Source organism: Monodon monoceros, unplaced genomic scaffold, assembly GCF_005190385.1.
Source record: "Monodon monoceros isolate NGI ecotype Baffin Bay Population unplaced genomic scaffold, NGI_Narwhal_1 Super_Scaffold_5, whole genome shotgun sequence".
NCBI classification, from domain to species: domain Eukaryota; kingdom Metazoa; phylum Chordata; class Mammalia; order Artiodactyla; family Monodontidae; genus Monodon; species Monodon monoceros.
In genome coordinates, this window is record NW_021703782.1 from 96,077,014 (window position 1) to 96,103,261 (window position 26,248).

General features: G+C 46.2%; 1 protein-coding gene and 1 pseudogene across 2 annotated transcripts in view; both read right to left on the reverse strand.

The window, feature by feature from the left end:
* Positions 1 to 26,248, reverse strand: part of ASTN2 (astrotactin 2) — a 912,698-nt gene that overhangs the window by 365,787 nt on the left and 520,663 nt on the right. The gene's annotated exons all lie outside the window — the stretch shown is intronic.
* LOC114884195 lies at positions 19,314 to 20,043 on the reverse strand (annotated as a pseudogene).

The window sequence follows — 26,248 nt, forward strand, 5'->3', positions numbered from 1 at the left end:
TCCATTTGGCGGGCCGAGTCAGCTGAGCCCCATGCCAGCGGCTGGGAACAGATGCTGACATGGCCCCCTGTTAATAAACACCAGGAAAGGTCTGTGTCACTCACAGAGAGGTGCTAATGGATGACTTAGGGCCCAGATAGTGACAAGCCCCCCACGGGTGCAGACTGATCACTCTCTGACGACAACAGGCAGCCTTGTTTCCTGAGCTCCCAGAGAGGGAGGCGCCGAGGACAGGGCTTGTCAGGAAGCAAGCTGCCTTCCCACCCTGCCCACCCCGGCCTCGCGTTCAGGGAGGCTCCTCAGCCCCCGCGGCAGGAGCAGCTGTGGAGAATAGTGATACGCGGCAGGTGTGTCCCTCAGCTTCCCTCACCATGAGACCTGGGGTGAGTCCCTTAAACCCTGAGCTTCCATTTTCTTGTCTGAAAAATGGGGATATTAATACCTAGCTGGCAGAGTTAGCGAGGGAAATAAATTAGATAATATATGCAAAATATTATCAGAAGGTGCCCGACAGCCAGCTAAAATTAGAATCATCTGACTGTCCTGCAATATTGCAAAGGCCATGACTTGAGACTGTAAGGAGCTCAATGCAGGAGAAAAAAGGAAGACCTGGGGCCTCATAGTATCCATTTACTCACTTAAATTTTTTCATTGATAACCTAATTTGTCCCTGGGCTGGTTCCTGGGGGGAGGGGGGATATAGGGATAGATATGACATAGTATGTGCTGAGGAGGAAGGGAAAAACAAAAACAATTAACCTCACAACATAACTGGGGCCACAGGACTATAAAGAGGCCTCCGCATCCACCCAGACTCTGGTAGTGGGGGGTCAGACGAGGCTTTTTGGAGGAGGCAGTATTGAACCTGAGGCAGAAAGGCTGAGCAGGAATTAGCCACATGAAGGAGGGTGGCATGAGACAAGGGTATTCCAGGCAGAAGTTCCCCCTGATCGGGGGAACTTCAAGCAATTCAGGGAAGCTGGAGTGTCGAGGAGGAGATGGGGTATGGCAGAGGCTGCCGGGAGACAAGCTAGACAAGGTTCCGTGTGCCAGGCCTCGACGATTCTTCCCTTCGCCCTGGGAGCTGCACGCATCCACCCAAGGGTTCTAGAAGCAGATTCTGCTTTTATTTAGACTAATAACACAGACTACGATTTTATATAATCATGATGGCAATAACGACAACAGCAGTAATGATAGTTCATGGTTATTGAACGTTCATAATATGCCAGGAAATGTTTCAAGCATGACATGTGTCAGCCTTCCTAATCCACATGAAACACAGTGATGCAAATGATATGCTCATCCCCGTTTTAGGAAGGAAGGAAGGAAGTCCCTGTTTTGAGGATTAAGCGGTTCTGAGACCAGCTGAAGATCATGTTAGGAACAGTGTTAGGACAGTGGCTGGCACATGGCATCTGCTTTATCAAGATTAGCTGGTAGATGGCTTCTGGGCCGGGGTGAGCTGCCATATGGCACAGGGAAGCAGATTTGGGCTTTTTTAAAGTCGGAGCTATTGAGCAATGGGAACACTATCTCCCAAGGTCCTGCTGCTGCTGGTCACTGCAGGAATGCAACCTGAGGAGGGATGGCCATTTTCTGGGATTGGGGTGGAGGAAAGTCAAGCTTCCGGGGGAGGGCAGTACAATATCATAGTGAGAGTCACAACAATGGCTACTATCTATGGAGAACTTACAACCTGAGAACTTGACTTAACATGGGTTATCTCATTCTTTCTTTTTTTTTATTTTTATTTTTTTCTTCTGGCCACATGCATGTGGGATCTTAGTTCCCCGACCAGGGATCAAACCCGTGTCCCTTGCATTGGAAGCGTGGAGTCTTAACCGCTGGACCACCAGGGAAGTCCCTATCTGATCGTAGGGCTTGCTATAGCCCTATGGGATGGTGCCATTCTTATCTCCATTTTGTTGATTAAAACAGAGATGCACACACTCGGATCAGGACCTGGTGCTTACAGAGGTGAGGGGACCTGCCCTGTGACACACCGTGGCTCTGCTCTGGTGTGTCCGTCTCCAATCCCAGTAGGGTCCTGCCTTCCTCCTAAGGATCCCTTCCCACCTGGAGATTCTGGGACTGGTGTTGCAGCTGACCCTGACCATTCCCCTTCCTTTAGCAATCATGGTTTGCACTAGTTTAGGTCAGGAATACATACCGCTGCGCTGAGTGGTCTCATAGCTTCTTGTGAGCGCCTGTGTCTTTGAGAAGCCTGCCAGCTTCCTGCGTGCAGAGACCCTCCTCACTCGCTTCCCCCTGCATGCTGGGTATGTGGCAGCTGTTCACTGAATAAGGAAGGAAGAGGCGGAGGGATGAATGAGGCCCTTCAGCTGTGCGGTCTTGGGGACAAAGAGAAAATGATTCTGTGTGGCCACTGCCCATCTGTGAAATAGGGACAATAAAATTCAGCTCACAGGGTCGTGGTGAGGACTCCAGGAGAGAGAAGATGTAGAAGGCCCTCACCATCATCAGGCCCATACAGACAAGGGGCTGCTGTATCTCGAAAATGCATTTGTTCATGTCACAGATATTTACCCAGCACTCACCACCATGGAGGTTGGAGGTTAAATATACAGAAAAGAGCAAAACAGACATGGGCTTTGCTCTCCTGGAACTTATAGCTCAGTGAATGGAACACAGCCACCCAGCAAGTCCCTGTCACTGTATCTATACCCGTATCTGTATCTACATCTACATCTGTGTCTATATCTATAATTACAAATTATGATAGACGCTTACAAAATACAGGATACCAGGAGAGCATATGGCAGAGGGGACAATCTAACCTAGGGAACTGGGGGTGGGAGTTGGGTGTCGGGGGGAGCATATTTCCCTGGGGAGTGTCAGGCCCTGAAGCAAAACCAGCCAGTGGCCTGGAGAAGTTCTGTCACATCTGGGCTTTCCCCAGGGGTGCTGGGATAATGTGTGGCCCATGCACACACACAATGACCCTGGAGTCCACCTGATCCCTGAGGCCACCCTTCTTTGGCAAAAAGCTACCTCCCCCTCCCTGCGTTGACTGCTCACTCATAGAAAGCCTCCTCCTTGCCAACCCGCCCCCCCTTTCTCCTGCCCCTTGCAAATCCCATCATTATATTCAAAAGAAATCAAAAAGGTTCAGTGACAATGCTGAGGCTTGATCTCATAGGGAAGCTCATTAAGGTGGGCTCCGAGAGGTAGAAAGGCGCCGTGTTCTCCAGAAGCCCTCTTGCCCGGCGATGGTGGGAGACCCTGGTGTCCTGGGAGGGCAGAGGGGCTTGCCTGAGAGGGGCAGAGGAGAGCCCACCATTAGGGAGTAAACAGGGCTGCATCCTCCAGCAGGACAGGCTCCGGCTGGAGGCTGGAGGACAGGGGTCTGGGTCTAGCTCTACCTTGTACTGCTATGTGTCCCCAGGTAACCCTCTACCCTCTCTGGGCCTCTACTTCCACATTTATACAATGATGGGATGATTGCTAAGGGTCCCTCCAGCTCAGATTTCTAGTAACCTTACTTATGTGACTTCCCAAGATGGATAGGTGGAAATGTAAGAATGAGGGAGGGAGGGAGAGAGAATAGCCATGGTTTCCATTGTATCCATCATATCCAATATTTCCATTGTTTTGCATCTAAGGAAATCAAGGGACGTATAGAGTCAGCAGGGAAATGAGAAATAAATACAACTGTGCTACCAGGAAGAAGCCCTGGGCTGAAACCCAGACCCTGCCACTTATTAGCTGAGAAGACAGGTCACTCCGCCTCTCTGAGCTCAGCTTCCCCATGCATGGATCATGGATAATAACCCTCTTAGGTTACGTGAGGATGACATGAGGTAATAAAAGCTCCGTGAAGGCAGGGGCTCTGTCATGCTTACTGCAGTCCAGTGCCTGGAACATTGTACCCAGATTTTTGTTGGACAGATGAATGAATGAATGGGCGAATGAGTGAGTGAATGGATGAAAATGTATGTGAACCACTGCACGGATACCCTCGCTTTTATTGTTGTGGTTGTTACTGACAATAGCCTGCTTTTCAGGCTGAAACCCTGAAAGTTACTCCAAGCTGGGAAAACAAGCGTTCTTAACTCAACCTGTAACCCTTTTGTCAGTCTAGAGAAGCATATGGGCCACATCTTCGAATAATGTTTTTAAACGCACAAGATCAAATACAAAAAGCGTTACATAAGAAACCACTTATCAAAACATTTTTTAAAAAAGCCAACTGGCATATAATGATATGTATGCTTCTTTATTGACACATTAAATAAAAAGGTCTAGGAACAGATGTAATAATGACCGTAAATTGGAAGTAGTGAAGAGAATAAACTATGTTTTAAGACATCTGCAACAAATGAAACAACAAACTTAAGATGATATAAAACTACATGTGATTTCTCTTGGCAAAAAAGTCACAGGTGCTCTTAACACACCCATGTCTGCAATAGAAGGAAATGCTAAATTTCAGTGAGAAGTTGGTGAAAGTGAACATTTATTATTAGGGGATTTCATGGACCAGCACAGACCCTGGATTGAGAGCCTCTGCCTAGACTTTGATACAGAAAGCTTCTCCCCGAATATCTGTCTATCTGTGAATATAACGAGAAGCTTGGGTCCAGATAAGAAGAGACAGGAAATTAAAACTCAGTTACGATCACACCCAAATCACTCCTTCCTGGTGGGGCATATGTGGTGTGGGGAAAGGGGGACAGACTTTGCCTTCAGAAAAAGAAAATTTTAAACTCTTAAGGGTGTGTCCTCACCCAAGTGACCTCCCTCTCTGAACTTCAGTTTCCTCCTCTATAAATGCATCATTGCAATGTTCCCTCAGTGCCTGGGGGACGGGGTGAAATAAACGAGGCAATGCACCTTGTGCAAAGAGGCGAGTGCTACCCCTCAATGCCCCCCTTCTATACCTTCTAGGGTGAGACAAGATTTTTGCAGCCACTCACACTTAAGAGCTGCTGAATGTACCACAACAGGGATGCACTGGCACCTACTGAGTAGCAAGCCATCTGCTAGATATTCAGCACTCAGAGGTGCCCAGACAAAGCCCCACTCTCAAGAAGTGCATAGACTGCGGCCAGAGACAACAAGATTTATAAAGTGGAGTGAATACTTACAGCACAGATGCATAAAAATACATGAGATCTCCAAAAGGAAGCAAGGAATTCTTCCTGGGCCGGTTGGGGAAGGATTCTTGGAGGGAGTAGCAATACATTGGCTCTTGAAGGAAGACGAGGACAAAGATGAGGAGGAAAAGGAAACGAGAAGAAAGACAGCACAGGTGTTAGAGGGTAATGTGTGTGGGGAGTGGGGGAGACAACATGCCAGAGAAGGGAAAAGAAGCCTGGAGAGTGCAATTCTATCCCATAAAGTAGGGAAATCGATTCTATAATATAGGTGCAGGGAGGAAATAACATTCCAAGCATTGTTAGAACAAAGGAAGAAAAGAAATGTGAAAAGAGAATAATTTGAAACATCAGAAAGCATTCGGGATGCCAGTGAGAGGACTCTGAGCCAGAAACCCAGCTCTGCCTGGAAGCTTCACTGTGTGACTTCAAGAGAGTCACTTGGTGTCTCTGATCTCGGCTTCCTGATTGGTCAAATGGGGATTATAGCACCTCCCTCTCAGGACAGAGGTGACAACGAAATGAGATAAACCACCTAAAGCACCCACACGTTGTCCAGCACCGAGCAAGAGTCCAGCCATTGTAAAGTCCCTCTTACTGCCCTTCTCAGTCAGCACCTGGGGTGCCTGCTGCCCTTGCATGGTAGTGACAGGTTAGAAGAAAATGCCATTTTTCAAGAGTCTCCAGCTTGTGTAGAACACGAGGCACCTCTACCAGCCTACAAACAATTACTTTATAAAAATGTAAATTCCACGCAGGAAAAGCCTGTGTCTATCAGCTACTTGCCAAAATATATAGTAGTGGATACTGAGTTATGGTAATTAAACACTAGTTAATTCATTTACTGAAAAGAAATATTGCTACTTTGAAGCATCAGGGTTACCTGTAGCACAATTTAATGAATGGAGTTTTTATGTGGTGGAAATCGCTAGGTAATTGCCGGCTGATCATAATTACACGACTGTTAGGTACCAAAGCCTGAAACAATGATTCCTAATTTCTTCAGGATCAACAAAATAAGCATCCATCCATCCGTCCATCCATCCATTCATATACCCATCGTTCCATCTAACCATCCATTACAAAGATACTTACTGAGCACCTGCTATACCCTCCCCTGTGCTATGAAGAGTCAGAAGTACAGACAAGACTAAGCCATGGTCTCTGCCCTCCAAAAAGCCAGCAGTATTGAAGAACAGAGAAGACACAGCAGAAAGGTCCATGGGAAGTCAGAAGGGGAGGAGATTACTTCCAGTTTGGGATGAGGGGAGTGGGTGGTAGTTGGGTGTGTGGATCAAGAAAGATTTCTACTTTCTTGTATCTTTGGAATTTTGAACTGTGTGCATGTATATGCTTATTCAAAAATAAGGAGATATTTTATTTTAAAAAATAAGTGAGAACTGGAGAAAGAGGAAGAGGAGGAAAGAAGAGGAGGAAGAGGAAGAGAAATATTATGGACTGAAAATAGGTCATTAGAGTTGAGCTTTTGTACCATGGGTGGTAATGCAAAAGGCATTGACAAGAATGTAGCAGTTCTCACCAATCAAGTTGGCAAATATTTTTGTCCAATGATGATTCTCAGTGCTGACGAGGGTAGAGTGAAATGATATTCTTCCTATTCTACTTGTGCTGGTATAAATCGCCAACATTTATGGAAAGCGATTTGGCAAAATCTACCAAACTTCTGAAGTGTTCATACAGTTTGGCCTAGTGATTATAGTAGTACATTGTAAAGGAAAAAAGAGCCACCAGATAAAGAGATATGTTCAAAGATGTTCATCGTGGTATCATTCATAATGGGGTTAAAAGTGGGGACGAGCTAAATATCTAACAGTGACAATACGATCCATTCATATAAGTTATGCGAAAATTTAAAATTATGCTTTCTAGGTATAGCTAATGATATGGAAAACCTTTATGATATTATTTTTTCCCCCAAAAATCAAGAAAACGTTACATATACACAAATGCACATGCATACATAATGAACAAAAAGAGACACTTCACGGAGGCTGTGGTATTTCACTGGGTTGGATGTGTGATAATAGGGGTGAAACTATGCAGTAGACAGCCCTTAGATTTGTTCATACAATATCTATGCCCCCTTCTGGTAAAAGCACCCCCTTAGCGTTGTAGAAATGTACATCACTCCCCCATACACACATACACCATGGGTAGAGCCTTGTAGATTCCTCTGGCCTACAGGTGAGGGAGGGGATTGATAACTAGGCCAAGCAGAGGCTCACTCTTGGGAGTCTGAATCTTAAGCAGAATGTCATGAAGGCTGAGGAAGTGGAAATCAGTTGCTTGTAAACTACCCATGGTCACACACCTTTGGAAGTTCTTCAAGGTGCCCCTCTGTGGCAGGTCTACTTGGGTTTGCTGACTGTTGTCACAAGCAATGGCCGGCCATTCTAAGTTTCTGAACAGGGGAACGACATAAATAGAGATGTGTCTACAAATAATTAAGGAACACTTCAGTTCAGAGCTTCTAAGTCTGGTTCAGTGTGTCTTGAGTTTTGGTAACAGAAGATCCAGACGAAGATTCAGGGCTTTTGGAGAAAGGCATTGAGAGAGGACAACTGAGCTTCAGGCAGTCGCGACCAGGAGGGATGTCTGTCTTGTGCCTTATGAGAGAGACCAGCAGAGGGCAGAAGACAGGGGAAGGGAGGCCTCAATCACAGCCCTGCCACCATCTGGAAGAGCGCGGAGGAGGAGGGAAGGAGGAAAAGCAGAGAAGGCACCTTGAGACCAATGGTAATAGAGTTGCTTCTAAATTCTGTCTCACACCCAGTCAGGCAGGCTTTACCTAGAGGCCCTGTTTCTTATGAATCCGGGGCCTGAGCCTGGGGACCTAGGAGGCTGTGAAGTACAGAGGAAGCCACTGAGCCTGGAACCCAGGAGAGTAGGTTCAAGTTCTCTGCTCTGCTGCTCAGGTGAAAGATCCTGGACAGGCACTTTCCTTTTCCCGAGCCTCAGGATAATTTGCTCATTCATTTGGCAGCATGTTCATTCATTCATTCATTCATTCAGCAAATATCTATTGAATGTCTACTAACTAGAATGTACTACCAATTTAGATATATGCAGGAAAATTGGTTCTTTATGTCAAAAGGATGGGGAGGCTCTCGGTGGTACTGCTCAGGGAGTGTGGGGGAGCCGTGGGCTGCTCCCTTCTGGATTTATCCCCTTGTCTCTACTTCTTAAGGATCTGGATGGACCTACATCAGGCAGCAAAGAGCCACAGACTCGCTGACAGAGAGACGTACAGCACAGGGGAAGATGCAATTACCACCCACAGGCCCGCGTTGCCTGTCTTGTTCTAGACAAGGCCACTGTTTGGCCTGCTGGGCTGGGTGGATAGAAAAGACAGAGTGCGGGGGAGGAAGGAGGTGGAGACCGTGCTTACGGGCGAGTCCCAGGGTCCGCGAAGCACTCAAGTGCAGACGGTGTACAAGCATGTGAAGGAACTGGCTTCTTCTGCAAATCGTGTTTTCTTTTTTGGTGGAGGAAAGATTTTGCTCTTTTAGAAATATCAAATGTTGGGCATCATTCTACATATAGTAAAGACTGCGGTGTATAAAAAAAGAGACCCTTCCCTCATGGTATTTATATTCTACTAGGAAGAGAACCTTCAAACAAATTAAAAAGGATTAAAGAGTTAAATGGCTGAAGTGTTGGACAGTGACTGTGACAGAACGAGGCTAGGGAGTGTTGGCGGTGGGCTGAGGGGTGGTGTGTTGGTTTACTAAGATGCCAGGGAAGTCTTGTGGGGTCATGGAGATAATCCGTGGGGTAATGAATGCAGAGAGACTAGCACGGCATCTGGTACAGAACAAGTGCTCAAGGAATTACTGCTGTTAGTGTTATTGTTAATTACGTTCTAAATTCCTTCTCTGAACGTGGGGACAGCAATGCCTATTTCATAGGGTTGCTGAGTAGATTAAATTCGGAAATATGTAAAAAGAAATTTATATGACACATTCAATAAGGGATCATTGAGAGCCAGCCATGTTTCAGGGGAGACTGGCATAAACAAACACATAAATGCATAGTATAAAGTCAGAGTGGTGAGTGAAGGTCGGAAAAGAAGCCAAAGGCCGAGATCGAGATTCCTGGTGTGAGGAGACCAAGGACCTCCAAGGCTCGAGGAGATGACCTTTGAACAGAAGCAGGGAGGAAGTGCTGGAGAGAACAGGGCTGGGGAAAGCATGTCCCAACGGGAGGAAACAGCAGGTGCAAAGGCCCAGAGGCAGGGGTGGGGTTGGCCCTGAAAGGAGCAGTAGGGGCCAGTGGATCTTGGAGGTGACAGCAGGGGCTTTGGGTTCAACTATGGGTACGAAGCAAAGGTGCTGGAGGATTTTGTACAGGGAGTATGATGACCTGATTTACAGTTTAAAAGCATAACTCTGACTTCTCCGTGTGTAGTGTATATTATTCATCTTATTCATCTTGGTGTATCATGAGATCAGAGGTAGCACGGGCAAATGATGTGACACTCACTCTAAAAGTAACGTATTCATTGCATGCCTATTATGTGTAGGCTGCTAGATACAGCAGTGTAGATGGAGACAGCCACTACTTCTTGCCCTTGGGGACCTTCTGATGGTTCTATTGGCACAGTGTAAATACTTCATAAATTATCATCACTTGATATGAACTAATATATATTACATTGCATTACATTATACTATATGAATAGCACAGCATTCGTATTTTTATGTCTCTTGCCCCCAAAGAGACAGTGTTACAATTCACCAGAGGCTCATTCTTGAGGAGAAGGGAGCAGCAAAAGAAAAAAAAAAAAAGAGGAGGCAGAAGTAAGCACGAGGGATCAGCGGCGTGCCATTTCTCACCACTGTATCTCTGAATATGCGGATATAACCGTCCTCTCATTTGCTGTCTGTTGGACTCCTATTCACATTCCGGAGCCCAGTGCACTCTTCGCCTCCTGGAATCCAAGAGCCCTCCCTCCACCGTGCCACTTGGGCTGAACTGCTGTCCCCTGCCTGTCTACCCTCCTGGATCCCGGATGCATCCCTCCTGGGGCACCTTGAGGGACACATGAGTATGATGTTTACTCACAGTGTTCATTCTTCTCATTGATTGGGTTGGCCAAAAAGTCCATTTGGGTTTTTCCATAACTTCTTACAGAAAAACCCAAGCGAACATTTCGGCCCACCCAATACTTGCATAACCTCAGAGATTAACACAGGCTCTGATGCGGTTGGTGTAAAAAACATCTACAGAAGAGAGAAAGGGAGAGAGGAAGAGAGGGAGGAAGAGAGGGAGGAAGGGAGGGAGGGAGGAAGGAGGGAGGGGGAGGGGGGGGGGGGGGAGGGAGAAGGGAGGGAGGGAGGGAGGGAGAAGGGAGGGAGGGAGGGAGGGAGGAGGGAGCGAAAGGAATACAATTCTTTCCTTCTTTTCCAGGCAATGCTGAAGCTCATTTCAACCAGCAAATGCTAAGCTTATTGATCAACATTTCTGAGTTTCTATTGACAGAAATAACTAGCAGCTAGGCTGGGGGAGAGAGAAATGTGCTGACAGCCAGCAAATCATAGCCCTGATAGCAGAGTGCCTGTCTATGCCAAGGGGGACAGTCATTAATTTCCTGTTCCTTCACAGTTACATTTCTTGGGCTGACTGACAAGTTCATTTTAGGGATTCATCAGGCCCTTTATAAATAAACTCCCTTCTTATGCCATGTTTCTAACTGCACCTGCCACCCAGATGACTGGCTGCCTGGGACACACATAAACATTTCAAATTGCTAGCAATAGCTCAACATGGTAATTAAAGGAAATCTTCCCATTTCTGTATTATATAATCAAGGGGGCCCAATTCCCCGGGCTCAGTGCACAGAACTGAAGAAGATTTCATTTATTGCTTCCCCTCCCACCCACCCCCCACCTTTAAATAAATGATACCCAAGCATTTAGTTACAAAATCATTCGTTGGCATGCAGACCTTGAAATTAAGTCCCCTGTAAAAGCTGTGTGACTCTGAGTAGGGTACTTAACCTCTCTGAGCTTCAGTTTTCTTGCGTGAAAAATGTGGATACACCGTGAATGGCGCTGTTGCTAAAGAAGACAAGAGCATGTTTAAAGAGGGGAGACACACTTGTAATATTATCTCATTAAGTCTCATAATGAATCAGCCCCATGATTGCTATCTCCATTTTACAGGCAAGCAAATCATGTCTCCAAGAAGGGAAGTGACCTTTTCCCAGCTGGTAGTGGCAGAGGTATGAGATCAACCTAGTTCTGCCTGACGCAGCTGCTCAAAGAAAGACAATTTCTCATTAATCTTATTAGTGATTTTACCTCTCTGCCTGGCCCAAAATTCCATTTGGTGCCAGTGGCCTTGAGGTTAGCCTAGGAAGAACTCAGCTCTCTGCTAGCCTTCAGATACACAAAGCAATTCCACTCTCTCTAGAAACAATTCTGTAGGCTCCAGTCATCAAAGCAAAGTTCCGAGAATCCACACGACTGGTGTTGCTGCATCTACTGTATTTGTATTCACTGCTCAGTTTATTTTGCTAACAGTAGCCAGAGGTACCTTGATATTTGCATTAGTATACAATTTCTCTTAAAGACTGTTTGATTTTGAAAAGGTTCCGAGTAGTTCTAACTATTAACTTGGGAAGGAAAATTTCTCTGCTTAAAGACAAGGAGCCATATGCGGTGGAGCTTTGGGGCTGAGACAAGACATTTCACTCTCCCTGACAGACATTTACTGAGTACCTACTGTTCAGTGGTCAGTGGTATTCAGTCAGCCTGGTCCTCTGGCTGCTTCTGTTAGAGTCAGGAAATGAACATGAATCCCATAATGCTATGTCTCCTATGTGTCAAAAAGGGAGCGGGGCAAAATGTGCTATCTTACCCCAAACCCATGAAACAGCACCTGTGTTCCTTACCCTCCCTTTTATAGATGAGGAAACTGAGGCATAGCGAGGCCTGGGGACAGGCACAGTGCTCCACAGCAAGGAAGTGGAGGATCTAGAATTTGAATGCAGGCTGGGATGAGCAATATGGTACCACTTGATTGACAGCTGGGCTCTGAGCTATAAGGTGAGGTTACTCCAGCTACTTTTATATATGTTTGATATTTTATATATATATATATATATATATATATATATATATATAAATACAGGCTCTGGAACCAGACTGCCTAAGATCTTAACTGTGAAACAGAAGTAACAATATCACCTTGGACATGGGGTTGCTCTAAGCATAAAATGCATTAACACAGACAAAGCATTTAGAACTGGTCACAAAGTAAGTATTCAAGACATGTTAGCTGTTATTTTTTTTTTTGCACCATGTGGCAAAAAACTAGGATCTTAGTTCCCAGGCCAGTGATGGAAGCCGTGCCTCCCGTAGTGGGAGCGCCTAGCCTTAACCACTAGAAGTCCCTTAGCTGTTATTTACTGTAACAGCTAAGATGGAAAAGTCTGCAGTATTCAGTGTCTAGCAAGCCCCTCCCCACGTATTACTGAATATAAGGAAATTCACCACCACCTTCCTGAGAAGAGTTATTTGATTTGCCTGAAAATATAAACTTGACTTAGAACTGTAAATGAACCAGTCACATATCTAGAGTATTTCATGTATTACTTTGGTAATACCCCTACCTGTTTAAAATCTCCTATTGCACATAATAATACATTTAGAATTACTGCTCTTGCCTACTCTTTGAACAAAACTACTTTATTCCAACTCTTCACCTATAATTCCTGATCTAGTCTAACGTATCTTCCCCTAAGCCATTGTTGTTTAAAAGAAATTAGTTGCAAAAATACCCTTTATGTGTGAGAAAGCCATACTCAAGGTGACAGCCTCCTTTGTCGGGTGAATTTGTGGAGTAGGTGCTGCCCTCATATACAGACATTTACGGTCGGTTACGTGGTCTGAGGGTAGACGGTTTGTTAAAGAGGCAAAGGGGAGGGGGCTGGTTAAACTGGGTGGGGTGACTGAGGGCTTGGTCTGCAGGAAGCAAAGGAAAGGAGATGGATAAAGCTATATGTCAATCCTGGTCAGGCCAGGCTATACCCTATCCAGCTCACTGACTTTCAACCAAAATTTTTTTTTCTTTTTTTTTTTTTTGCGGTACGCGGGCCTTTCACTGTTGTGGCCTCTCCCATTGCGGAGCACAGGCTCCAGACGCGCAGGCTCAGCAGCCGTGGCTCACGGGCCCAGCTGCTCCGCGGCATGTGGGATCTTCCCGGACCGGGGCACAAACCCGTGTCCCCTGCATCGGCAGGCGGACTCAACCACTGCACCACCAGGGAAGCCCTCAATTTTTTTTTTTTTAATTAGAAAAGTCATACATTGCTGTTTTAAGATGTTTAGAAAACACTGAAAAGTAAAAAGAAAAACAAATCCGTTAATCCTGCTGCCTAGAGAGATCTACAATTGTTATCGTGCGATCCTTGATCCAAGCACAAATGCTCTTTCCCCAGACAGCCTCTTGGCTCAAATGTCACCAGCTCAATGTCATTGGATGACCACCTCATATTAGGGGTGCCAGATTTAGCAAATAAACATTCAGGACATCAGGTAAATTTGAATTTCAAATAAACAGCTTTTTTTTTTTTTTAAGTATAATGTGTCCCAAATATTGCAATTGTTCATTGTTTTCCAGAAATTCATACTTTTCACTCCAGGGCAGCAACAACCAGCCATCCCTACTTCCTTACTTCAGTCAGATACTGACCAAAAGCCTCTTCCATGCAGGCTCTGCTCAGACACAGGCTAAAGGGGGATCCCAATGCCAAGACAGACATTTACCTGCCAGTTTCTAGAAAGAAAACACGTGGGCCCCCTTTCTGCCCAGGATTTGGGGCTAAATTGGGCTTTACTCTTGGTTTTCAAAAGAAAATGGTAAGTAGGGACATGTGTTGAATGATCACTGATATTTGAAGGTGACCAAAAGAAATATAAGTTCTTTTTAAAAATACAATGACTCCATTTCAATTAAAAAAAGGAAAAAAAGCCAAATGGCAGCAAGCACATAACAATAGGAGCCCAGGGCTTCCCTGGTGGCGCAGTGGTTGAGAGTCCGCCTGTCGATGCACGGGACGCGGGTTCGTGCTCTGGTCCGGGAGGATCCCACATGCTGCGGAGCGGCTGGGCCTGTGAGCCATGGCTGCTGGGCCTGAGCGTCCGGAGCCTGTGCTCTGCAACGGGAGAGGCCACAGCAGTGAGAGGCCCGCGTACCGCAAAAAAAAACAAAAACAAAAACAAAAAAAAACCCAGTAGGAGTCCAGTGCCCTGATGTGAGTGTCAGGGGGTATTTTCTGTTACTCTGACAACAATATCCTCGATGCCTCCTTTTACAGGGAGCAAACAGAAGTTCAGAGGGGGAAGGTAATTTGCCCAAAGTCTCAGTTAATCAGGGAGGAGCTGGGGTTAGGATTCGAGGTCTGTTTGAAACGAAGACTCCTGCAGCAGTTTTGGACCTGAGGCTCCCCAGCAGTTGTTAGAATGTGAAAGAAACCAGCTTTTCAGAAGTGCTCTTGGTCACGTTATTTATTTATGGCAAAGGCATTTTGCCTTCCTGTGCATTTATGAAAGCGGCCCCGCGAGAAGGGAGTCTTTGGGCAGAGATCTCGGAGACCCAGTCCGTTCTGAAAGCAAACTTTACATCCATTTGTACTTACTAAGCACGCAAATCTGGTCTTGACTGTCTCTGTTTTTAAAGGGGTGGGAGTGGAAACAGGGAGGGGGTAGGAGAGGAGGTCAGTTAAGGCTGGACCCTGGAAGGCTCTCTGGAGTAGATGGTACCCTATCAAGGTTCTAGTAGTTTGGGCACAGTTTCCACAGAATCCAATTCTCCCGAATTAAACAGGACAGCAAATGAAGACTACATTGATTTTCTGCTCAGGTCAATAAATAAGATAAATTGACCAGAAGAGCTAAACACTGATCAGGGTGAACTGAACATCAACATTTTCTAAGAACAGAGGGAGGAGAAACATATATATCAGAAAAATGGAGATGGCGATAGCGTGTCGGGGAAACTGCTTGGTATCCAGTGAAGGTCTGAGTTTAAGGATTAATATTTTAGTCAGGTCTTTACTATCAAAAAAAAAAAAAAAGCAGTGGAATTAACTTATTACAATAAAACTTCATTTAGTCAGACTGATTGCTGGGAAGACTGGTTGCTTTTTTTTTTTAAAGAATGCCATTGAATTAAAATGCACAGATATGCACAGCACAAAGAGCACTGCACTGAGAGTCAGAAGACCTGGGTCACTGGCTTGTGACTCGTTAAGAGCAGCGAATCATATATTATTCATTTCTTGTATCCCCTTCTGCCTGGCACAGACCCTGGCATACAGATGCAGTCTTTGAGTTCCGTGAAGAGCAGACCTTGAGACAAGGATTTGGGTGCAGGTAGTTGATTTGGGAGGTGATCCCAGGAAGCAGGTGAGGGGCTGGGAAGTGAGAGAGACAAGGGAGGGAGGAAAGCTAACAAGGGTGTGTTAATAAGTGGGTCACCATATGGGAAATGGTTGCAGTCTTGCTGGAGTCTGTCAGAGGCTGGGTAGGATGCACCTAGAGTCTTTCCACCAAGGGGCAAGGAACCTGGGGTACTTTTCCGCCAGCTTCCTGTCTGTCATTTGTTGAGGGTTGCGCAATTTTTTGAGGGTATTACTCCTACCACTGCCCCCTCCCAAGTTTCTTCTAAAGCCCGAAGGCAGAGAGAGTCAGGTGTAGCGCATACCTGAAGATGTAGGTGACCGCTGCCGAGAGCCAAGAGGAGATGGGAAGGACACAGGTAAACAGTAAAGCTCGCCGAGCGCATGCAAGAAGGAGCTCTGGGTACTGCGACCACGGTCAAGTCCCTTCGTCCCTCTGGGCATCAGAATCTAACTTTAAAAGGAGAGGTCTGAATCTTTACATTCCCCCCAAGACTGAGTGTCAGTAACTCTGTACACCAGATGGTCAACCCAGATCCCAGGATCAGAGGCCCTTCAGGAAACTGCTTCTCACACAGATAAAAATGATCTATAACGAGCATTCCACTTGTTAGCTTTTAAGTGTCAGCTTTTCAAGGGTGCAAACATAACACACATAGATACAGGTGTACAAGGTGATCCCCGAGGCACTGTTTGTAACAGCAAAGCATTGGAAACAACCTAAATAACCTTCAGTCAGGGCACTGTGGAATAAAAATGGTATATTCATGTGCTGGAATGTTCTCCTGCAGTTAAAAGGAATGGACTGACTCTATATGTGTCAACATGGGTAGAGCTCAAAAAATATTTCTGAGGGAAAAAGCAAGATGCAGAATGTTATATATAGCATGACACCATTTAAGAAAACATGCACACATCAGAGCTTTCCTTTGGGTAGGTGACATACATGGAAAAGTATTTTTAAAGGACCGAAAAGCAACAACAAACTCATTTAAAGTTATGTTGGAAAGATTAAAACCGCATTTACACGAGTGGCTAATTTTGAGGAGAGAAACTCAGAAATAAAGAAAGGATGGGACTAGCAATGGTGAATGTGGGTGGGACAGTCAGGGTGGTTTTAGCTTTAGTGATATTGTTCTAATTGACAAAAGCAGAATCGAATCATGCATTTTACAGTCAACTCTAGAAATGAGAAATGTCTAGTACACAGTCTGGTTATCACAGAAGACAACATGATAACGTGGAAAGAGTTTGGAAAATGGAATCAGACCTAGTAATCCTAGCAGATAACCTCTCTGCTGAGTGTCTCTGACTCCCCAGTTGGAAAATGGACTTTGCAAAGCTGAGCGCCAAAAAGTAGTCAATAGTGTCTCCTGTCTGGGGCATAATTTACTTTCACGTATTATTTGTTTCCTGCACCCTGGAAAACAGGACATGCATTTTCTTGCTGTTTCTTACACTTTAAAAAAAAAAAATCACTCCTTTAATGAATTAAAAGGTGAAGTCCCTTCCTAGTCTTCATGGAGTCAGGAAACTGATTTAATGGATTCAGAATTAATGAGTTTTTTTAAAGTTTTTCTAATTGTCATAGTGTCAGTCAGGGTTTTAACCGAGCAAGGTTTCAGCTGAACTGGAACACGTCCTTTACCTTGCTTTGTGGGTATCAATGAGTATTAAAGAGGGGCCACTTCACAAGGACAACACCAGCAGTGGGATCAAAGTCAAAGTGTCATTCAATGACCCTGAGTTAGAACTGCCGGGGTTAAGTCCACACAGGCGAAGCTGTCAGCGCAGGGGAGCATCTTCTGTAAGAGTGCCTTAAGCTTTCAGGACCTTGTGCTTCTACTAGGCTAGTCCTCCGCCTGGAATTCCATCTTTTCCCACAATGTTCACATGTCTACATCCTATTTTTCTTGATGTCATTTTCCCCATGTAGTCTTCATGGATACCTCCTCCCTCCACAACAATGACCATGATGCTGACGACAACTACCATTTACAGAGCAACATTAATTACCAGGGACCATGCTGGGTTTTCATCTAATCCTCAGGGCAACCCTGAGAACTAAGCATCCATATTCCCATTTTATGGATGAAGAAACCAAGGCTCAGTGAGTGTGGAAGGATGTTAACAGGGAGGGGTGGGGGTCGCCATTTTCTAGGGGCTCTGCTTTTGGACACCTCTCTCCCTTATCATGTTCTTGGCTTCTGAGGGTCTACGGTTTTCTTGTTATTGATTTATAGAGAGAGAACTCATCTTCAGAGATTTTCCTGAGCTGTATTCCTTGGGCTTAATCCTCAGAAACAGAAAGTTTAAACACAATCGGAGAAAAAAAATAGAGCCCTGTGAAATGATCCTTTCTTTAAGGCAGGAGACTCACCACTCATACTAGCTAATCCTACAAGATGATTGAGGAAGAGGATGGGACATCTCGCCACCAGTGCAACCCCTTAAGGCTACTCCAGCTGGGGAGGGTAGGAGCCTCCAGCAGTTTCTAGAATAGTTTCCATCACAAAGTCCCAAGGGTGAGTCTCCAGTAGGAAAAGTCTCTCACCACCAGCCTAAGCGTTCCTTGCCTGCCCCCTCCTCCCTCTACCCCGTCTCTCCTTCCTCTTCTCCCCTCCACCCACACCTCCTTTAGGTTCTGAGGCTCCACAGGAAGCAAGTGGGAGGGGACAGTACATTTATTACACACTCTGAGGGAACCAGCAGTCCGGTTCTATTCTTTAGGGTTTCTTTGCCTTAGGCGAGTTCCTGGCTGGCCAGGCGGTAAAACTATTTACTACATCAAATGAAGATTTTTCTTATGGATTTCTTGAACACCACGATAGAAGTGTGAAAAAATGTGTCCAAGGTCAAACGTAGTGGCTATAATTTGCAAGTTCTGAATCCCAAACCCTCTTTTGGTTACTGATATTGTGTGTGTGTGTGCGCGCGCACGCGTGTGTGCTTAAAGCTGCATTATTCCTATAGCAATTCTTACTTTAGCTCCCCTTACATGACTGCTACTGATGTGCCTGAATCACCTTGAGAACAAGAGCCAGCTTGGATCCATCTCTGCATCTTCCAACAGCTCAGCATCATAGAATAAGTGCCCATAAATGATTGTAGGAACAAATGGGAGAGTCAGGGACAACCTCGGGGTGCTGACTCTTAAGCGTTCCTGCACAGGACATCTCACTGCAGACAGCGATGTGGATGGGGCAGCATTGTCCCAGCAAAGCGCAGCCTCTTCAGGACCTCAAAGGTGAGGAGACTGCAGGCAGGAGGCCAGAAAGGCCAGAGCAGCCTGGCAAACTGGTTTGGGACAGGCAGCTCCAAGTCACGCAGGTAACAGACCTGGCTGCTTTGATGATCTCCTCCTTGGAGGAAGGTCACTGAAATAAGATCAGCCTTTCCCAAATCGTTCCGAGGAAGTATGCTAATGGAAAAAGTTCCTGGAGTCAAATATATTTGAGAAATGATGTGCTGAACTAAGTTAAACAAGGTCTTTACTTCAGGACTTTTCAGAGGAAGTGCACGTTGTAAATATTCAGAAGGGGAAAAAAATAAAGGCGGCCTTTTCCCCATTGATACACCACAGAAACCACAGTCCCAGAGCATGGTATAGGGCTACCATTCCCCAGGAAGTGGGTAGGACACCGCACCCAACTGCTTAAAGTACAAGTTGCGGGGAACAAAAAAGAGTCCAATGAAATTATCTGAAAGAATAAGAATCGTTTCTCAAGAAAGGGGGCTCAGGGTGAGCCAAGACAAGAAGCCCACCTTCTTCCCTCTGCAAAGACTAGCCAATGTCACAGGACAGATAAGGGTGTGCAATGGAATCGTGCTTGACACCTACCTTTCTCTCTCTCTCTCTTTTTTTTTTTTTGAGGAACAAGAGCCCAGTTTTTTTATTTGATCATTTCTTGCACTGGAAGTGCCCCTCAGTGACATCCTTGGCCTGAGCCTCTTTGCCATAACCACCACGCAACTGCAACCAACCACTTGATGGGGTCTCCCCCTCTGTCATTTTTTTTTGCGGTACGCGGGCCTCTCACTGTTGTGGCCTCTAACGTTGCAGAGCACAGGCTCCGGACGCGCAGGCCCAGCGGCCATGGCTCACGGGCCCAGCCGCTCCGCGGCATGTGGGATCCTCCCGGACCGGGGCACAAACCCGTGCCCCCTGCATCGGCAGGCGGACTCCCAACCACTGTGCCACCAGGGAAGCCCCCCCCTGTCACTTTTACAGAGGCCTACTCATTCCCCTAGTTTCTTGCGGTCATCAATCTTAATCAGGTGGATTTGGTGCTCGGCACAAAGGGCCTCCACCAGCTTGACACATATAGGCTCATCGCAGTTGGATGCAAGCACACAGAGATGCGCTTGGCGCTTGTCTAAGGCTCTGGCAGCTTCCCGAATTCCACGCGCTAGGCCGTCGTGGATGACGGCGGTCTTCAGCACCTCTTGCAGCGCAGTATTAACGTCCATTACACCTCCGGCAGCAATGCCTTCCTCGGCCAGGGCGGTGGGTTACGGGTGGAGCTGAACCTTGAGTGCACCCCAGCCTCCGCCTCCGCGCAACGCCACGGCGGAAGAGCCCCTTTCACTCTTTAAGGAGATACGAACTTCAAAATGCTTCCTGAATCTAAACCCGGCCCAGGCCACCATCACCTCTCACCTGGATTACTGCAGTAGCCTTCTACCTGTCCTCCTCACCTCCGACCTCCCTCACCTACGGTCTGTTCTCGACAAAGCAGCCACAGTGTTCCCTTTGAAAATTTGGTTAGATAATGTTTCTCTTTTTTTCAGGATCCTCCAATAGCTTTCCATTTCTTTCAGAGTAAAAGCTAAAGTTCTTCTGTGACCTGGCCACCTACTGCTCCTTTCACATCCCCTCTTACAGCTCTTCTCACTTCCTACGCAGGAACACTGATCTCATCATTCTTCAAATACCCCAGGCATTCTGTGCCTCGGGGCCTTTGCACTGGTAGTTCCTTCTTCTGGGAATGTTCTTTCCCCAGATATATACACACTCATTCTCTCTTCTCATTTCAATTTATTGTTCAAATGACATATTCTTGGGAAAACCTCTCTGATTATGTTATTTAAAATTGCTACTCTCTCACCATATGACCCAGCAATCCCACTACTGGGCATATACCCAGAGAAAACTATAATTTAAAAAGACACATGCACCCCAATGTTCATTGCAGCACTATTTACAATAGCCACATCATGGAAGCAACCTAAAGCCCATTGACAGATGAATGGATAAAGAACACATGGCACATATATACAATGGAATATTACTGAGCCATAAAAATGAACGAAATTGGGTCATTTACAGTGATGTGGATGAACCTAGGGTCTGTCATACAGAGTGATGTAAATCAGAAAGAAAAAAACAAGTATCATGTATTAACGCATATAAATGGAATTTAGAAAAATGGTACAGATGAACCGGTTTGCAAGGCAGAAATAGAGACACAGATGTAGAGAACAAATGTATGGACACCAAGGGGGGGTGGGGTGGTGATGGTGGTGGGATGAATTGGGAGATTGGGATTGACATATATACACTTACATGTATAAAATAGGTAACTAATAAGAATTTGCTATACAAAAAAAAATTGCTACTCTCACCCCACACTCCAGACCCCCTTATCCTGCTCTTTTTTAAACAACACTTATCACCTCTAACTTACTACATGCTTTATTTATTTGTCATGTTATTGTCTGTCTCCCCCCACCCCCCGACCCCTCTCTGCTTGAATATAAGGTCCGGGATGGCAGGGGTCTTTGTTTTCTTTTCTGGAGTATACTTAGCATCTAGAGTGGTGCCTAGTAAATATTTGTGATAGATTGTATTTTCCAAAGATAGCCACAACACTATCTCCCATCCCACACGCACTTCTTCCAAGGTGACCTTGGCACTCTTTTCATTGAATGCTAGGCTCTCTGTCTCTTTTCCTTGAAACTGGCTTGATGTGTACGACTGCGTCAACCAATAAAGTACAGTAGAAATGATGCTCTGTGACATCCAGGGTTAGGTCATAAAATGCCATCCCATGCTCCTTGCTCTCTTGGAACTCGACCACCATACTGTGTGGGAACCCAAGCAGTCCATGGAGAGGCCCAGTTGAAGTTACTGGGTCCCTCAACCTGCAGCCCCATCTGAGCTCCCAGCTGGCAGCGAGCACCAACTTGAATGCCATCTTGAAAGTGGAGCTCCTCTCGCCCTAGGTGAACCACTCCAGCTGACTTGCATAGAATGGCTGAATCACCCGCACTGAACCTTGCCCAGTTATATACAGGTTAATGCACAAAATAACTGATCAGGAGAACGGTGTTGCCTCAGCCAGACCACCAGGACTAAACTGGAATTCTACAGTCAGGGATTTCCTGGTAGCATTGAAATCACTCCTCAAAGGCAGGTCGGATGTCAGGGCACTGGTGTGAGAGGCCCAGGCTTGGCAATATCCCGACCTCCATGCCAAGCCCACCTCTTCCTCTTCCTGGATAGGAGACAAATTCCCTCTCTGGGCCTCAGGTTCCTTGTGAGAAGGGTTAAATGAGATGACACAGTTAGAGAGTTCAGATCAGGGTGTGGTATGGGACAGTCACAAGACTAGTTTGATATTCTTTTCCTTCCATGCAGAGGTCTGGAGCCCAAAGGAAATAAGTCTCGAAAGCCTCTTTGCTTGCATGACCAGGCAGGTGCCCCTGTGGATGTGCTCACCGGGGACGGGCATGGCTGACAGTCAAGAAGGGACAGGCTCTCACCTGCCTCCAGGTCTCTGCCAGGAACACTGTTCGCCACCCTCCCTCCCTCTGCTTTTGGCTTCACTAGTGCCTGCTAACTGTTTGAGTCTCAGTAATTAATTAATTAATTATTAATTGCATCTAGAAGCCCCCATCAGCCTCCCATGGGTGGGATTTCTGCTGCGTGCCCCAGGGCACCCATCCCTCTACCATCCTGGCCAGCATCACACCAGAAGGTGAGTGCCTTCCAGCCCTCTGCTTGGCCTGCACGAGGTGAGCACAGGCACAGGGATTCTCGTGCCTTTGCTGAAGCTCCAGTGTCTACCACAGGGCCTGGCATACATAACAAGGATGTGAATAACTGGGGGAAATCTGTGTCTCTCCAGGACACAGGAGCACCAAGGGTTAAGGCTGAATGAGGCTCCTATGTTGTAGGGGCAGGTACTCTTATGTGGCCGTATGATGGTTTCTTCTTAGGACCCTGAGAGTCTGGGATATAACCAAGAGGTGATAGGTGGGACAGCATGACTCTACTCAGACACTGGTTAGGGGGTGAGGCTGTTCATCTCCAAGAGTCCAGACCATGCTGTGGTTGAGACCTCATCCTGGGGGGCCAGACTGCCTGCTCCTCCATCTTGGCTACGTCACTTACTAGCTGTAGGACCTCCAACAAGTTACTTAAGCTCTCTGGGCCTCAGTTTCCTCATCTGTAAAATGGGAATAATGACATCACCTACCCCAGGCATTGGAATTGCAGAGATTTCACCAATTAATATGTGTAAAGCACTCAGAACAGGGTCTGGCATAGTTTAAGTGCTAAGGAGTGTCTGTTATCAATCTGCCTGTTGAGTAGGATCTATATCTGTTCTCTACAGCAGAAAGGTCTGGGCCTCTTCCATCTCTTCAAAAATTCACATAACAAACAGGATTATAAAAAGAAACTCGAGATCCAGGCCGTGTGATGAACATCTTTCAGTCCTCCAGTGCTTTTCTGGGACTAAATGCTCCAGAACTCAATTTGGAGGTAATGTCAGAGCTCTGTGTTTGCAGTGAGACTATGAGGCCCAAGCCAAACGTCTCCAGCACTGTCCTCCAAGATAACTCTCGCCCAGCCCTCTAAAGACCCCTCTACGCCCTCTTTTTGCAAAAAATGGGGAGCAAGCCCAGCCTTCGGAAACCTTCCCCATCTTGGAAGCCACCTAACACCACCTCCTTCCTCGGAGTCCGGGTTATTTCAGGAGACTAAAAAGACCACCCAGGGAGCTAATCTTTGGGCTTCACTTCTGGGGGAGGGGGTGTGGGTAGGTGGGAGAGACAGATTTTTCTTGTACAGCAGAGCGCATGTTCCTTTTTGAAAAGTCCTAGCGGAAATAAATGTACCACTTATTGTGGGCTGCGAAGAGCCACCAGCAGGAGCTGGAGTGACACAAAAGGGGCGTTTGTGCCGGCACAAAACATTTAGCACTTTACCAAGACGTGCACAGCATATAAAAGGAGACGAAGCCTCCGTGAATCCACCAGGCAAGCGATGCGCCCTGAATGCTGGATGGCCCCTCACGCACCCCAACACACAGTCTTTCTCCTCTCCCGGGGGCCCCTGCCTCCTCTCGTGTGGAAGGGAACTCTGCGTGAGTGCAGGTGTGCAAGGCCAGGCCTCCCACTCAGGTGCTCGCCTTGTCTTCCTAAGCAGACCTGCCCACCCCCACGTTCAAGAGGACAGCTGGAAACCCGGGCATAATGAGACGAAGCATTAGAAAGTTATACATTAAAGTAAGACACTCAATAAATGTGTTTTATCCTACTCAACTGACAAGTATACAGGTGTCCCCTGCTTTTCAAAAGTTCGCTTTACGCCAGTTCGCTTTTACGAAAGACCCACATTCGTACCTCTTTTCAGTAATCGAAAGAAATCCGAAGAGGATTTTCATTTTTGCAAAAGGCGAAAAGCAAAAACAGCGTTCAGTGTTTGTTTTGCAGGGAGCCTTCTAGAAGCAGCTCGCACCCTGAGCAGTGAGACAGGCACCACCAAGCTCCTTATGTTGGAACTACACTCAGCATCTCAGCATCAAGCCGCCAGAGCTTTGAACTGTGACTGCGAGCATCTGTGATTTATTCTCTGCATCCGTTAGCAACATGTGTCCTAAGGTGATCGCTTCTTCACTTTACACCATTTCAGCTTATGAAAGGTTTCATAGGAATGCTCTACTTTTGGACAGCAGGGGAGACCTGTGCCTTCATAACAACCTGGAAGGTGAGGCTCAAATTCAGCTTCCTTGCAAGAGGAGGTGGTACCTCACCATTCACAATGCCCAGAGCATCCAGAGGCATGGGCAAGGGAACGTGGAACTGAGTGTGTGCCCAGTCTGTTTTGCTTTAAGGGTCTAGGAATCACACGTCCTCGTGAGGAGACATGCAGGAAATACTATCTGCCCTTGAACTTAAACCTGTCTCTCTAGAGCTTTCTTTCATCCTTTACAGCTTTTCACTCCCATCCATCACAGGCACACAGAAAAAGCAGATCTCTGTTCTCCACTGACCAGCCAACCCTCAGATGTCGGCCAAAGTCCAGGGGACACCTCCTGTATGGCTGGCTCTGCTCGGAGGCTGGGGATAACCAGGGGAGGCTGCAGGGACCCTGCCCCCACAGAGCTCACAGGCGACACAAGGAGACGGCCTGCCAGGCCCACGTGAGCTAACTCAATAACACACATGATAAGGATCAAAGTGAATGATGTGTAAAGCAGACACATCTGGGAGCAAATCCCGGGATGTCAGCCCACAAAGGGACGAAAGGAAGCTTTTTGTTCAATGTTAAAAAAAAAAAAAAAAACTAGCAGCAAAACATTCTATTCAAGCTATAATTTTCCCGGGATCTGGGTACAGAAAACTGAAGAAAGCAGAGCTGCTCTCTTGGATTGAAGCAGGTGGGGGCAGGACATGGATGCATCCAGACTCTTCCCTCTCTTTTCTCTCTGGTGAGCAGAGGACCCCAGTTGCCTCTCCACCTTACAATATCAGGTGTCTGGGCAGCCCCATCCTTAATACTGTTGCTCTAGTACAACCTCTTCACTTACAGGAAGAATGATTTGCTTGCATGCCCATTCCTCCCCCATGCCCCCCTCCCCGCACCACCACTCCTTCCCGCCATAGACTGTCAGCTTCTAGGAGATGCACCTTGGACCTTGTTCCTTTTTATACACCAGAGTCTGGCATATAGTGGTCGCTTAGGGAGTGTGTTGAAATGGATCAAAGGAGAGATGCCAGCACAGAATCCGAATGTGGAGGGTCTTATGTGAGGTCATTCAGTTAGTGGGATGCTTGAAATCCTTTTTAGAAAAGTAAAGAAAATCTTGAGAAAGAAAAACAGACCTGGAGGAATCAGGCTCCCTGACATCAGACTATACTACAAAGCTACAGTAATCAAGACAGTATGGTATTGGCACAAAAGCAGAAATATGGAACAGGGTAGAAAGCCCAAAGATAAACCCACGCACATATGGTCACCTTATCTTTGATAAAGGAAGCAAGAATATACAGTGGAGAAAAGACAGCCTCTTCAATAAGTGGTGCTAGGGAAATGGACAGCTACATGTAAAAGAATGAAATTAGAACACTCCCTAACACCCATACACAAAAATAAACTCAAAATGGATTAAAGACCTAAATGTAAGGCCAGACACTATCAAACTCTTAGAGGAAAACATAGGCAGAACACCCTATGACATGAATCACAGCAAGATCCTTTTTGACCCACCTCCCAGAGAAATGGAAATAAAAACAAAAATAAACAAATGGGACCTAATGAAACTGAAAAGCTTTTGCACAGCAAAGGAAACCATAAACAAGACAAAAAGACAACTCTCAGAATGGGAGAAAATATTTGCAAATGAAGCAACTGACAAAGGACTAATCTCCAAAATTTACAAGCAGCTCATGCAGCTCAGTATCAAAAAACAAA